Source organism: Lissotriton helveticus, chromosome 6 (assembly GCF_964261635.1).
Source record: "Lissotriton helveticus chromosome 6, aLisHel1.1, whole genome shotgun sequence".
In the NCBI taxonomy this organism is placed as follows: Eukaryota; Metazoa; Chordata; class Amphibia; order Caudata; family Salamandridae; genus Lissotriton; species Lissotriton helveticus.
In genome coordinates, this window is record NC_136067.1 from 92292646 (window position 1) to 92307934 (window position 15289).

The window sequence follows — 15289 nt, forward strand, 5'->3', positions numbered from 1 at the left end:
AATCAGGTTTTCCTCCTCCTGGTTGCAGAAGCGGCATTTAGTGGAGGCGGCCTTCTTGTATCCTTGGCCGAACTTGTATGCCATCAGTGGAATTAGGCCAAAACGTATTACCGCTCTATGTTTCATCGCCTATGAAACCTTATGTAAAACATTAGAATTATATTTTCTAAGGAAAAAAGTCTGTAAATTTGGTTGTCGAAGATGGCCCTTCTCTATTACTAAGCAAAGGCTTCTTAATATGCTTTTGACTTCCATGCTTCAAGTGGGAGGGCCAATTTTGAAATTGAAAGTTGATCCAGGTGGCTCTGCATTTGGGGTCAATTACTAGACATATCTTCCCTGTTAGTAACAGGGTTCTCACTCAAGCCCTTGTGGTCTGAAACAGTATTGTTTTCATTGTTATTAAATGAGACAACATAAACTTTCTTGTCGGCAGGTGGGATGGCAAGATGGCGCCAGAGTGAGAACCACAATCACTCACCTCCACAAACGCTTTGCGCTCCGCTACACCCATCCTGAATGAGAAACATTGCTGTTCGGGTGAGATCTCTGGAGGAATGATAACCTGATCAGCAGTAAGCGTATGGCAAGTCTGAAGGCAAGTTCCGAGGCAGCCCGATGAGTACGTGAGGTAATCGGGAAGGAGCACTAGGGATCCGCCGAGAGAAATGTGAGAATCGGCGATTCTTTCTCGGATTTGGCAGCTATGCAGACTGAGCTGCGACCGCAGAGATCTACACAAGACAGTCAGCCCCACGAGCTAGCAATCCATCACTCGGTTTCTTCTGGCAGCTGTCAGTAGAAGGATCCGCTCGGGCTGCAGGCTGGGGTTGCCTAGCAACGCCGAGAGAGAAGGGAATCCTAGAGTGCAACGAACGGAGGTTATGGCTGCACGAGGAGGCCGCGGCCGAACGCACACGGACACACTCTCTGGGTCTCGGAAGGAAAGTGACCCTAAGAGCGAGAAGAGCGAGCAGGAGGCCAAAGCAGAAGCCAGGAAAATTGACAGTCGTACCTGCAAACGAGCCAAAGGGGAGAAGGGGAGAGAGAAACCAGACCCCCGCCCCCAAAAGCAACGAGAAAAACGAACTAAAAGGTATGTTGCAGGGCGTATTGGGGGGGGGCAAGGGGAAAAAAATACAAATGGCGATTACAAGTATGTTTTCCCCCATGGAGGGCAACAAGGAACTCGGGACCCCGGAGGTCTCACAGATGGAAGTCTTTGGGGCCAACCATGAGATCGCTTCTACAAAAACTCCCCAAACCCCCTCCCTGGATAATCCCCTAGAACTTACGGTTGAAGGGAGGCCCTCTTGGAGGTCATGTACCGAGAAGACCATCAATGAGAGCCCTGAGGTACCCCCCACTGACCCTCAAAATGAGGTATATGCCAATCCAGAAAATAAAGAAGAAGAGAGGAACCCCGCGACCCTAGAAATACTTGGCAAAGAGAGGGATGTAATCGCACAACCAGGCAGAGGAGCCGAAGGTGCATTCCCCAAAAAAAAGACTCACGACATAGGGCATCTGTCCCCCGATTCTATGGAAAAGTTCTACTCATTGAACGAGGAATCGTCTGAGTCACTGTCCAGGCATTCTAGCTACAGCGAAGAGTTGGAGGGCGGAGACACCTCCACAAGTAACTTCAGCCAACAGGAGGAAAAGAGAGCACAAAAAAGAACTTGAAGAAAAACAAATCTAAGAGAAATGTTGATGAGGAAGACGAGGAAGATGAACTGGGTTGGGATTACTCTGCCACACAGCTGGTAGGTCCCGGCAGTCCAGACTCGGAAGGAAGAACACCCAAAGGTCAACAAACTGGTCAGGGTGAACCAAATAAATCTTATGACGAGGTCCCAGAGCCATATCTGGAGTTAAAAACCTTCCAGGATGAAATAAAAAGTGAGAACCGCCAGGCGAGATTAGCCTCAAAAAAAGTCAAGGCACCATGCGCAAAATCGGAAAAACATGTACAGAGATCGCTGACAGATTGGGCATGGTGGAGAAACGCACGGAGGACCTAGAGAATACAGTGGGTACATTAAAATAACAGGCATCCTCCCAAGACTGCATGCTAAAGGATGTCATGTGGAAGCTGGAAGAGGCCGAAAATCTAAACGACAAACAAATGCGCAAGGGTACCCACGGGTGATCTTAATATACTTTAGGAACTTTTTACTCCGCCAGGCAGTCTATGATCTGGCTAGACCGCATATGAAAAGAAAAGGGGAACATTTTATGTACTTTGCCAAACCAGACTACGCACACGCCACAGTAGAAAGAAGATGGAGACTGAGACAGCTCATAACCCCCTTTCAAAAAGCTGGGGCCTCGGCTTTCCTACAAAATCCAGCAAATCTAAAAATTGGCCACCAAGGGCGGAACTCCAATTTTTCCTCAGAAATACAAGCCCATAAACTACTTGATGAGATTTTAGCTGGGGGGAAGAGACTTGTTTAGGCTAGTTGGATCAAACAATTCAGAGAACTGGAATTTGGAGCAGGAAGTATGGTGGGGGAATAGGCATAGCCTCAGGGTGATCGAAGTGACTAAATAATGATTAATGACTAGAAATGTGTACAGGTAACAAAAGGATGTGAATATTCTATGTATTTAAGGATGCTAACTTTGTGTTTACTTTATCACAAGGGGTCTTCTTCTTTCTCTATGTTTTTGTGTTTGAGGTTCACAGTTCGAGAGGTGAGCACAGGAGGGGAGGATGGGGCGTAGAGGGTAGAAGGGGGAGGGAAAGTGGACAATTCAGACGCTATCACACAGGCTCGGGATTGAGCCTGACTGCCACAATAGGGGGGAGGGGGGAGACGGGGGCGAGCACACAGGCATAGAACCCATAGTCAGGGCAAAGCTACGATGGCATAACAAGCGGTACAGCTATTTGGGGGGGGGCAAATGGTGTGGGGGAAATGACAAGATTAAGGATGGATAGGATCCAAAATTCTGAATGGCTAAGTTAAGAGTGCTAACTATCAATATTTGTGGCCTCAACGACCTAAAAAAAGACAGAGAGTTGCAATAGGTCTCAGATCGACAGGGGCTAATATTGTATGTCTCCAAGAGACACATGTGGAGGGGTCCCAACTGCACCTTTTGAAAACCCTTGGATACAGATTGATTATAGCCACAACACAAGCAACCAAGACACGGGGGTGGTTATTCTGGCAGCAGGAGAGGGGCTCCAATTCACCAGATCAGCAGCCGACAAGTTGGAGCAGTGGGCAATCACGGAGTGCCAGTATAGTACTGGGAAAAAACAAACTATTTGCTCCATATACGGGAGCATCACAGACGATCCAGACTTACTGGGGTTTATTACAAACGAACTAGCACACTGTTCACTCCCTATGATCGTCTGCAGCGATTTTAACCTGAATCTACCGTCTGATTGGTCATTGGGGCCCAACTTTATATATAAAGGAAAGAAACTAAGGGTATTCAGAGCACTCCAAGAATTATGCACCACACATGGGTTGTTGGATTGTTGGCAGTCTAAACACCCTAACAATCCAGGATTTACTTATTTTTCCAACCCACATACCAAACTGGCTAGGTTGAATGATGTGTTTGCCTTCTATACTATGATATCAAAGTGCTTAATAGATAGACTACCTAGGGTCCTATCAGATCATAATCCCCTAATCTTAAGTATCGATAGTGAAGGGATACAACAGGACCACAACAGGTGGAGATTCGAAAGCGCTTTACGTCTAAATGAAAAATATTGTCAACTTATAAATAAATGGATACCCGAGTTCCTAGAGGATAACCTGGGCAGTGCACCAATAGAAATAGTGTGGGACACTCTTAAGGCAGGAATAAGGGGAGAAACTCTCCAATTTTCGCTAAAATCTAATCCAGAGACAAAACTGAAAATAAAAATACTACAAGAAAAATTAGCGGAAGCAGAGGAAGGACTTATAAGGGCAGTACAGGGGGGACAAAATATCGAAGGGGCGTTAAGAGAGGTGGCTGTTGCACAAAACAGAGTAGCAGACATTTTCACTGAAAAAGCAATATGCAAGGCCACAATGAACAGGGAGAAAACATATGAACTGAGTGAGCAAGTAGGACATCATCTTGCAGTACGCATGAGACAACAAAATATGGCGAACATGATCAAAGAGATTAAAGATCCTAAAAATGGCCTTAAACAAGATCCCGAAGAGATAAGAGTAGCATTTAAAAATTACTATCAAGAACTATACAAAGAGACTAATAAAAAACAAGACGAAATCGAGGAATATCTAGACCGGACTATAGCACCCCAGCTTCCACAGGAAGATCAAGATAGTTTAGTACAAATACCTCAGTGGGTAGAAATTCTATTATCAATAAATAGTTTAGCCCCCGGAAAAGCTGCAGGACTGGATGGAATACCTTTTGAGTTTTATGCCAAATTCCATAAATCACTGAAAGGAATTTTAGCCGATTTTATAACCCATGTCTTTCAAGGAGGGCAACCACCGGGATCGTAGGCTTGTGCTAAAATTGTAGTTTTTCCAAAGAAAAACAAAGATCCAACAGAACTGGGATCCTACCACCCAATCACATTAATAAATTGTGATTCTAAAATTTACTCTAAACTATTACCTAGCCGACTAGCACCTATCATACACAAAACTATATCAATTCAACAACATAGATTCATCCCGGGAATATCCACCACTGATCATGTTCAGAGGGTGAATACACTCTTTGACATAGCAGAGGTAGCAGGAGACCCTATGGCACTTATATTATTAGACACAGAGAAGGCCTTTGATAGGGTCTCCTGGCAATATCTGTGGATGGCAATGTCAAAGAGTGGAATCAGGGAGCAGTTCATAAATGCCATCCGCATGTTATATGTGAATCCCGAAGCTGTTGTCATGATAAACGAGGAAATGTCAGGGAAAATCAATGTAACTAGAGGGACAAGATAGGGGTGCCTATGTTCTCCCCTACTATTAGCAATTTGTATAGACCCTTTTATTCGCAGGCTAGAAACCAATATGGCTATATCACCAATTAAAACCCCAAACGGCGACACCAAGACTTTAGCTTACGCAGACGACATCGCAATATCACAAATGATCCCGGGGAAGCAGTAAAAGTAATGGAAGAAGAGGCTAATCGGTTTGGGAAGATTTCCGGCTATAAATTAAATCAGAATATAAACTCAGATAATCATTAACAATAAAAGCACCTATAGGGACGAACGGATAGTGGGAAGCGCCATGTACCTGGGAGTTAACATAACCTCCAATCTAGGCAAACTGGTAAAGATCAACATGGATCCACTCATGAAGCAAACGGAAAAGAGCCTCAGTAGACTGCACAATCTGCATCTAACTATAATAGGTAGATGCAATGCTATTTTTCCCCAAATTTTTATATTTTTTTAGGACCATAGGCCTAAACATTAACCCACAGATATTTAAAGATATAGACAATATATTTTCTCAATTCATCTGGGAATATAGAAGACCGTGCAGAGCACTCAGATACATTTCTCTCCCAAAAGATAGAGGCAGGCTTGCCCTGTCTAATCTCAAAGTCTATTGGTGGGCTACGATTTTGAAATACAGCAATGTATTACTCGGCCCGAATGGGAATTATAGATAAGAGAGGGTGGTTCCAACACCGCAAGAACTCATCCTTGGTAATTAAGCGAGCGAACATCTTTGGCGACTGACATACAACTGCTACTTCAAAAAAGTGCGCTTCAAAACCCTAGCGGGCATTTACACTGCATGGAATCAGGTGCGTAAACTCCTGGGTATCGGGAGGTTCTCCGACTATACTGTTTTTTCCAGAAATAATAACCTTCCAGAGATCTTTAATGATACATGTATGAAGAGATGGCTAAGATCTGGGATTACCCGATGTGGTAACTTCTACTCCTCAACAGGCTTTAAATCATTCGAAGAGTTAAAAAGCGAATTTGTGCTAGATCATAGAGATTTTTTCAAGTACTTACTTACAAGTTAGAGATTTTTTAATGAAAAAAAGGGGCAGACGATCTAAATTTCAGAGAATTCAGACAATCGAACTAGTTAACAAAAACGCTACAGTTAAAATTGGGGAAATCTATGATAATCTGGTCTCAGCGCTCCCGGATGACATGGACAAATTTAGTTTAAAATGGCAGAACAAACTAGAGATAACTGAGGGGTCAATTCAGAGTACTTTCAAACTATCCCAATCGTTGCTAATGTCTACCAGATTGCAAGCCCAATATTATAAAACAGTTGTATTACACACCGAACAAGATCGCCAAGTGGGGCACTGGCAAAGGCGCGGAATGCCCACGATGTGCACTGTACGAAGCGGACATCATACATATGTTCGCTACTTGCAACACACTTAGTCTTATCCGCAGGGAAATCTCCACCTTCCTAATTGAAATTCTTAGCGCAAGAATATAAATTTCAACGGTAGAAATAATGTTAGGAGTGGATGGGGACATTCAACCGAAGGGGATGCAAGGGCTCATATTTATTTCTATGGTTGTCTTCCGAATATGTCTGGCGTCGGCCTGGCTGGATCCAAACCCACCGGCCTTCCAACAATGGCGGGCGCGACTGTTGGCTACATATAACATAGAGATAGCTATTTACAGTAGGAAGGGACAGAAAAAGAAAACAAAGGGGCTTGAAATTTGGGACCCCTTGGTACAATGGATGCAACGTTTTCGATCTTAATGGGAATTCGGGAAAGTTTAATTAATGTGATTAACCATTATGTAACATGTATGACGCTATTGATATACCCGACTATGTATAAACAGCAAGCAACAATATGCCTGGAGGGGAGGGGGGAGGGGGGAAGAGGGTGGGGGTTGGGAGGCAGGAGATGGGGGACGGATGTGAATCAGGAAAATGCTTTAATAAAGATCTGTTTAAAAAAACAAAAAAACATTCTTGTCAATTGGGTCCTTGTTAATAATCCCAGAGTTAGCTGGTGTGCTCACTGGTGCGGCTGGGCAGGTAGCAGCCACTGTATTTTTGTCCCACTTGTCACATACCTGTGTAATTTTTTTTTTTTTTTTGTCAAACAACAGAAGAGTGTCAAAAGAGACAAATGTGTAAGCACAAGAAGCAGAGAAAGAATCAACCCAAGTAATTCGCCTTGGAAATCATTAGGGATTTACTAGGAAGCCCTCACTCACCACCCTGGGTGGTAACATGCTTCATCATCGGGCCCACCAGGAGAAGCCGAATGCCTCCCTGGTGTGCTACAACGCCAGAATGCTGCGGAGCTGGTTTTTTCGTGACAGTAGTGTCAAAAATTACTGATATTAAAAATGTCAAAGGACTGTCCCACAAAAAAGTTTTATTCAATGGTCAGCCTGACATGGTTAAAAATATGTGTTGGGAAATCTACCAAATAATGTTTTGGTTATTTCCACTTAGAATGGGGTCGACATGTTTCTGCCCTTTTATGTGTCGTTTTACTGGGCTTTCTTCAGGACCGTTAGTAGTGTACCCCGGTGGTGTGGGTGCGCTAAGGCCCACCCTTACCAGAGGGCGTGAAAGTTAAAATACAGTGTAAAAATAAAGTGCAAAAAACAAACCATCAAGTTGTGGGATTTTGCCTCAGTTTTAGAGGAACCTGTGTAGTCTGGAGATAGAGACATACAAACATCCAAGACAAACACTAAGTGAGATCTGTCAGTAGTGTTTTCTGCAAGACCGATCTCTGAGTACAAGTACTTAAGGCTAGTCAAAAGACGTGACCGTAGTGCCATAGACGGTACGTTTGTGCAAGAAAATGCTGATCTGAGCACCAGACAAGCGTGTGGACATGCACTATGGCAACAAGGACTAGCCGATTGAAAGGGCGGCTGTTGTAACATCACTCGTGGTTAGCGATCAATGGGCCAGACGGTAGGGCCAGTGGGGATGTCTATACAACATGAGCTACAGAATACGACTAGTAAGTGAAAGTTTAAAGTCAGGAATTCTCACTTGTAAATTAAAAGATCCACACCCCATAGGTCTCGGGAGGGGGGTGGGGGCGACAATGGCACACCCTGCAAGGGGACAATAGATCAAAGATGCGAGGTGAGAGTAATGTGAAATACAAAGAGCGGAAACGTGAGTTACTTAGCTCTGTGATGGTAGGAAGGATGGATCTTACGCCCGCAACGCCCAGCACCCGCTCAGCACCTAGCGTCTCCTGCAAACGGACCTTGTGGATGGTCCCTGTTGTTCGGAAAACGCTAAAGTAGAGTGCCGGTAGGGGTGGGAACGCTGTTGGAGAGCGTTAGCCAATCCAGGCACTGCCATCGGAGTGAGGCTTGGGAAGCAAGCTCCCTCCCTCTGTGTCGTCAGCGGAGGAGGCTCCAACCACATAACGAGGTGAAAACGAGGCTTGGAACACAAGCCGAGTTTCGTTCGTGTCTCGAAAAACTTTATTAGTTTCTGAAATTGAAGGCATTGCAAGAAGGGCACTATATTTTGCACATAACTTTATAATAAACTAGCAGCCCATCCCGACGTTGTCCGGGTGTGAATTGCTGCCGGCCAATAGTATATTGTTTTGTATGATTTAGTTTTGATAGCATTTCTTATCTGTGACAGGCCTGTGAAACGCTCCGATTCACAGTGCACTGCTGATGCATTTAAGAGTGCGCGTTCAGTAGTGTGTGAACTCGAGTTTCCCTACTTTATTTTACCTTGCAATATTATATAGCGCGAACTCGACAACATGGCATGAGCACAATTTATATTACAGAAGAACACATTCATTTGTGGTAGGCACGGGGAGACAAAGCAATTTGCCTGGAATCACAGGATATTGAGCTGATGCCGAGATTCGAACGTAGCTCCCCAGCTCTAAAGTTCGCAATTCTAGAACTTGTGGCGGGAGGGGTGTCTAAAAGTATATGTCGGTGCTGGCCATCAATGAGAGAGACCTGTGCATTTTTCAAATGGGTGGTGAAAAAATATGAGTATGTTGCTGGAGATGTGGGCCGCCGTGCCACCAATGTACTTACCGGGGGAGGGTAAACACCCATTATTCCGCAACTTTCTTTCCGCATACCGTCACTCCGCATACTTTCATTACGAAAGTACCATGACTCCGAAATGCCATTATAACGCATAGCATTACATTTTATATGCTTTTACCACGCATACATTTACAACGAAATTCGTTGTAAATGCATGAATGGTAAAAGCCTGTTTTTTTTTTATGTTTGGATAAGGTAAGTATGGGTATAGGGGTATATGTTTTGGGGTACTGAGGTATATGTTTTGGGGTGTTTGGGTATTTTAAGGGTTCAGATATAGTTTTGGGTTATGGGGTACAGGGGTAGTTTTAGGGTTTAGGGATAGGTATGGGTTTTGGGGTACAGGGGTATTTTTAGGGTTCAGGGCTAGGTTTGGGTTTTGGGGTATAGGGGTATTTTTAGGGTTCAGGGGTAGGTTTGGGTTTTGGGGTACATGGGTATTTTAAGGTTTCATGGCTAGGTTTGGGTTTTGGGGTACAGGGGTATTTTTAGGGTTCAGGGCTAGGTTTGGGTTTTAGGGTACAGGGGTATTTTTAGGGTTCAGGGGTAGGTTTGGGTTTTGGGGTACAGGGGTCTTTTTAGGGTTCAGGGGTAGGTTTGGGTTTTGGGGTACAGGGGTATTTTTAGGGTTCAGGGTAGGTTTGGGGGTACAGGGGTATTTTAAGGGTTCAGGGGTGGTTTTGGGGTACAGTGGTATTTTTAGGGTTCAGGGCTAGGTTTGGGGTTTGGGTTTTGATGTACATGGGTATTTATAGGGTTCAGGGCTAGGTTTGGATTTTGGGGTAGAGGGGTATTTTTAGGGTTTAGGGATAGGTTTGGGTTTTGGGGTACAGGGTATATTTATAGGGTTAAGATGGGTTAGTGTTTAAGGGTGTTGGGGTATTTTAAGGAGTAATGGTGGGTTATGATTATGGGGTGCAGGGGTATTTAAAGGGAGCAGGGTGGGATTAGCACACAATATGAGACATGGCATGAAAGGCGGAACGTACCACCCGCCCCCAGCGTTTGTCACGCCCCGAGCACAACGCAGACACGCCCACAAGGGACTACTTTGCTGGCACGGTTCTTTTACCTTTTAAATATATATGGTGGGCATCTGCATAGCCTATGTCCTTCTGCTGCAACTGCCCTTTCCAACGCTGTATTGGGTGTTGTGATTGGTGCTGTGGTTCCTGAGATTACCCGCCTCAAAGGTTTGGGCTCTCTCTTTATTATATTAGTATAGATGGCAATAGGTGCTCAATACACTGTAAAGCTAGTGCATCAATAGAAGGCTCATCATGCATATTGTGTAAATAACGGAGGCTGTTCATCAACACTTAGATGTGAGTGACATTAGGAGTGCATGGGATGGTCATGGGTAGCCAAAGATGTTATATAACAGATGGAACAAAAATGGACCAGAGATCGGGCACTGTATGTTCGCACATAACTTCATGAGTAATGGCACTAGGTGCTCCATACACTGTGCTCACAAGACATATAGTGTAAAGAACAAGGGCTGTTCTTAAACACTTGCTAAGTAAATGACATTGAAGTACAAGGCAGGGTCATGAGTAGACATAGGTGTCATGACTGGAGGTTTGCAAGCACACAGCTGGTTGCGAGGAGAAACACAGGTGATCAATTATGATTCCAGAATGGGAGCATAAGAGGTATTGTTTAGTGTTCCTAACGCTGGAGTACAGATGACCAGGGGATTTGATCATTGAGACCATTCAGATGCGTCCCCAATCTGTATACCCAGCGTTGTTCTTTTTTAAAAAGGACACTGGCGGTGTTTCTCTCAGTAGTGATTTGCTCAATGATGGTCCAGTGGAGGTCATTGGGGGTGTGATTTTGCTGGAGGAAATGTTCACTCATCTTAGTCGTTGTTTTTCGGCATCTGATGTTGCTGCGATGTTCGCAGATGCGCAGTTTAACTTTGCGGGTGGTCATACCCACATATCTTTTATGACATGGACACGTAATGAGATAGACCACGTTGGTGGAATTACAATTGGTGTGTGTCCTCTGTGTCCATGTCCTGCCTGGTTCCAGGGAGAATTGCTTTGTGTGTGTCGTCAGGTGGCACACACTGCAATTTGAACATGGATAGTGTCTGATGATTGGGGGTAAACCCCAAGCATTTGTAATGGATCTTTCAATGGGAGAGTTGGACATGTTGGGTTTCGGCCGTGTATGTACCAGGGAGTCCTTCAGGCTCCTACCTTTTGGAACGAAAAGAGTGGTTTATCCCAGGTTCTTTTGTTGCTCGTGATAATCTTCCAGTGTCTATTGACTGACTTTTTCATAGCGTCTGATAGACAGCTATAAGTGGTAACACAATTGAGTGGCATGTCTGTTGGTTCTTTGACGGTTTCCTGCAAAAGTGCTTCTCGCGGTTGATTCCTTGCACGTTTGTTCCCTTTGTCAAGAATTTTAGCAGGGTATCCTCTTGATTTTAATCTCTTGGTGAGGTAATTTGTTTGAGTTTTGTAGTCCCTAATGTCGCTACAATTTTGCCGTATCCTAAGTTACTGACCATAGGGCAGGTTCTCCCTGAGAGGTCTAGGGTGGAAACTTGAGAAATCGAGAACATTATTCTTTGCTGTCGGCTTGTAGTGTGTTCTTGTAGTTAGAGCAGTGCCAATTACTGTGATGACCACGTCCAAGAATACCACTGCCTTTTTGCTGAAGCAATGGGTGAATTTTAGATATGGGTCTAAGGTTTTGACCCAGATCAGAAATTGTTTTAGAGATGTTTCGTCCCCCTCCCAGTTGAGGAAGATATCATCAATATACCTCCTCCATAATCCTATGGAGGAGGAGAAGGGGTTGCTGGTGGGCAAAATATACTTGGACTCAAAATCATGGACATAGAGTCTGGCTACGCTAGGAGCAAACGTGCTGCCCATAGGCATTCCAGTGCTCTGGAGATATAGCTTTCCTTGGTACTCAAAGTAATTTATTATTGCAGTATGAATTCCTTGGGTGTTGTATATTCCCACGCAATTGAGTCCAAAGCTGTCCCTAGGACTCTCAGAGTGTCGTCCTGAGGGATGCTCGTATATAAACTCTCAATGTCAAGTGTGACTAAAATGATAGTCTTCCTCAAAAGTTACCTGTTCCAGCAGTTGCAGTAGATTTTTAGTGTCTTTAAGATAAGTTGAGGTGTTCTGTATCAAAGGTTTTAGATAGTGATCACAGAACGTCGAGAGGGGTTCAAGGAGTGTTCCGATCCCCGACACGATTGGTCTTCCCGGAGGTGGATTTATATTTTTGTGGGTCTTTGGCAGGGTGTAGAAATACGGTATTGTGATACCGCCTGCCATGAGATATGCCGCCTCATGTTTGGAAATCTGTTCATTCTCTTCTGCTTCCTTAACAAAGTTATGGATGAGTGACTTTAGTTCTGGTGCCTTCCTAATTGAAATTCTTAGCGCAAGAATCGAAATTTCAATGGTAGAAATAATGTTAGGAGTGGATGGGGACATTCAACCGAAGGGGATGCTAGGGCTCATATTTATTTCTATGGTTGTCTTCCGAATATATCTGGCGTCGGCCTGGCTGGATCCAAACCCACCGGCCTTCCAACAATGGCGGGCGCGATTGTTGGCTACATATAACATAGAGATAGCTATTTACAGTAGGAAGGGGCAGAAAAAGAAAACGAAGGGCTTGAAATTTGGGACCCCTTGGTACAATGGATGCATAGTTTTCGATCTTAATGGAAATTCGGGAAAGTTTAATTAATGTGATTAACCATTATGTAACATGTATGACGCTATTGATATACCCGACTATGTATAAACAGCAAGCAACAATATGCCTGGAGGGGAGGGGGTGAAGGGGGGTGGGGTGGGGAGGCAGGAGATGGGGGGCGGTTGTGAATCAGGAAAATGCTTTAATAAAGATCTGTTTAAAAAAAAAAAAACTTTCTTGTCACTTGGGTCCTTGTTAATAATCCCAGGGTTAGCTGGTGTGCTCACTGGTGCGGCTGGGCAGGTAGGAGCCACTGTATTTTTGTCCCACTTGTCACATACCTGTGTCACTCACAGTCGCTGAAATGTCACTGATAAAATTACACTGAAATTATACAAGTGTTACACACAGCAATCTAAAACCTTGGCAGCTATACAGTTCGAAATACTAATTCACGTTTTAGAAAATAAATTCATGTTTCTAAGCGCACATTTTTTTGAAGTATGAACAAAAGTATGGTTGAGTATATATTGTAAAGTTGCAGCACAGCACTGTGCCTCCTCTTCGGGCAAGGAGCCGCCAGCTACGTTACTTTTACTTTCTTTTTATTCTGGATAGCATACAGAGTCGTATATACTGCTCTTCATCAGAAGAGTAGTCTTTGTCCTTGCATGGCGGACAGGTCGAGCCTCTCCGCCACAAGCAGCACGCCTCTGATCTGCGAGCAATACCTCGACACACTAACTAACAAGTCAACATTCTGCCTTCAAACATGATGCAATAAAATGCGAGATTGCTGTTATTTGTGGATTGCTGTAATATAATGGCGCAGCCGCATAAACCTTTCAAGAGGCTTTGAAATCTAGGTTCCGACTGCAGATTGCGGGGGGCCTGTTTGACGCGAAAAGACAAGGCCTGCTCCTCCCCATCAACAAACAAACTGGAGCCGGGTTTTCTGGAAACAGCAGCAGCCGCTGAAGAGCCTTCAGGGGGGTAAACTAGTTTTAAGAGCCTCGCGAGCCCCGCCCCCCGCCACGCGCTCGCCTCAGGTTACAACTCGGAGTACAACTAGGGGACTGTTCGGAGCTCTCCTTCCACAGTTTGTTTACAACCCTTGCTGGGGTGAGGAGTGGGGGTGCGGCCTGTCCCCCAGCTTTAGGGTCGGAACTACAATGCGTGCAGCGGCTCCAGGGGTGGGACCGCCCCTTCCGGGCAATTAGTGACTTTATCTCACCACCAAACAGGGGGTTGTTTGGGGGCGTGGGGGTGTTGGCGGGGTAGTTGATTTCCTTGCATTACTCTTCCCACGGTAGTACCCGGTCTGCAATAAAAAAAAAAATTGTACAGGTAAAGCACTTCCACTTTATTTAGATTGAATTTACTTGACGAGACGCTGTAGCAAAATAATGAAAAGCATAAATGCAGGCGACAAACGTCGCATAAGTAGTCACTCTCAAAAGCATTGTTTCTCTAGAGATAGATTTCCTAAGTGCAGGTTGGGGAATTTATGGATTTTGGGGGCCCTGGGCCAAACATCATTTGGGGGCCCCTGTTTGGAATAGCTTTGAATCTATAATCCAATGTCATCTCTTTCATGCCCTCTTTGGCCAAGTGACTGACAGTGTACAGACACACATCTCCAGATTCTGAAATGTTTTTACAACACCTACTATCAGAGACAGTTAAGTCTGTGTCAGTATTGTAACACAGCAGCAGCTCATTAATATTACTGAAAACAGTCTCTAAGTCACCCTCCCATTTCTCACATGAGGTCCTGTTTTGATCCAACAGTTTTTTTTATGAATGTTGCATTTGTCTGCAAAATGTCTGTAATAGACTCATCGCCCACATTAAACTCATCACCCCCATTAAAAATAAATGATAGGAAAACGGTATTTAAAACAATCTGTTTAAGAATTATTCAAGGTCATTAGGGCAAGACTCAATGTAGAACAGAGCTGGCTCTATCGGGAAGGGGCCCTGGAGCACAGCCCACTTTTCCCATGCCTTAAAAAGTCTCTGGGGGTGGGGGGAGGGGAGCCCCTGGGACACTCTACTGCATGAACACCATACACTCGGGTGGTGTCCCTTCGTGCTCTCGGACATTAAAGCTGCTTGTACAGGTCTCATTTGGCCTCAAGGATCTGGTTGTACCTTGGAGGCCTGGAAGAGACAGAGAAGACAGTGTTGCATCAATTACAACACTGAAGCCCAGCTCTTTTTAGTTCTTCTGTAGAATGAATAATAAATCAAATAGTACAGAATCAGACCAACATTAAGTAACACACAACGATGGGAGAAGAAGGGGCTTTCAGGAATGGACATGCCTTACCCTGGGGGACACAATCCAAAGGGTGGTCCCGGATACTGCACAGTAGGAATGAAGCGCGAATGTATCGCTTACTTAAATCATTTACTACAAAGAACCCGCCTCTTCTTTCTGTGTGCTATATTCTAATATCTCGAGCATATACAAGAGACGATGACTGTAAACAATGACCTTTTGAAAAGTCTGCTTTGTTCATATACAGCATGCAAGAAAGCGTTACCACATTGTGTTGTCCGCACCATCTGGGGTGTATTTAAAGTTAA

General features: G+C 44.5%; 1 protein-coding gene across 2 annotated transcripts in view; it reads right to left on the minus strand.

Annotated features, from left to right (window-relative positions):
- LOC144762270 (ATP-binding cassette sub-family C member 10-like) overlaps positions 1–13727 on the minus strand; it is a 1124497-nt gene extending 1110770 nt beyond the window's left edge. For both annotated transcript variants that reach the window (XM_078647414.1, XM_078647412.1), the window contains exon 1: positions 13552–13727. The gene's annotated coding sequence lies outside the window, so the exon portion shown is untranslated. The remainder of the gene's footprint in view (positions 1–13551) is intronic.
- Positions 13728–15289: the final 1562 nt, after the last annotated feature.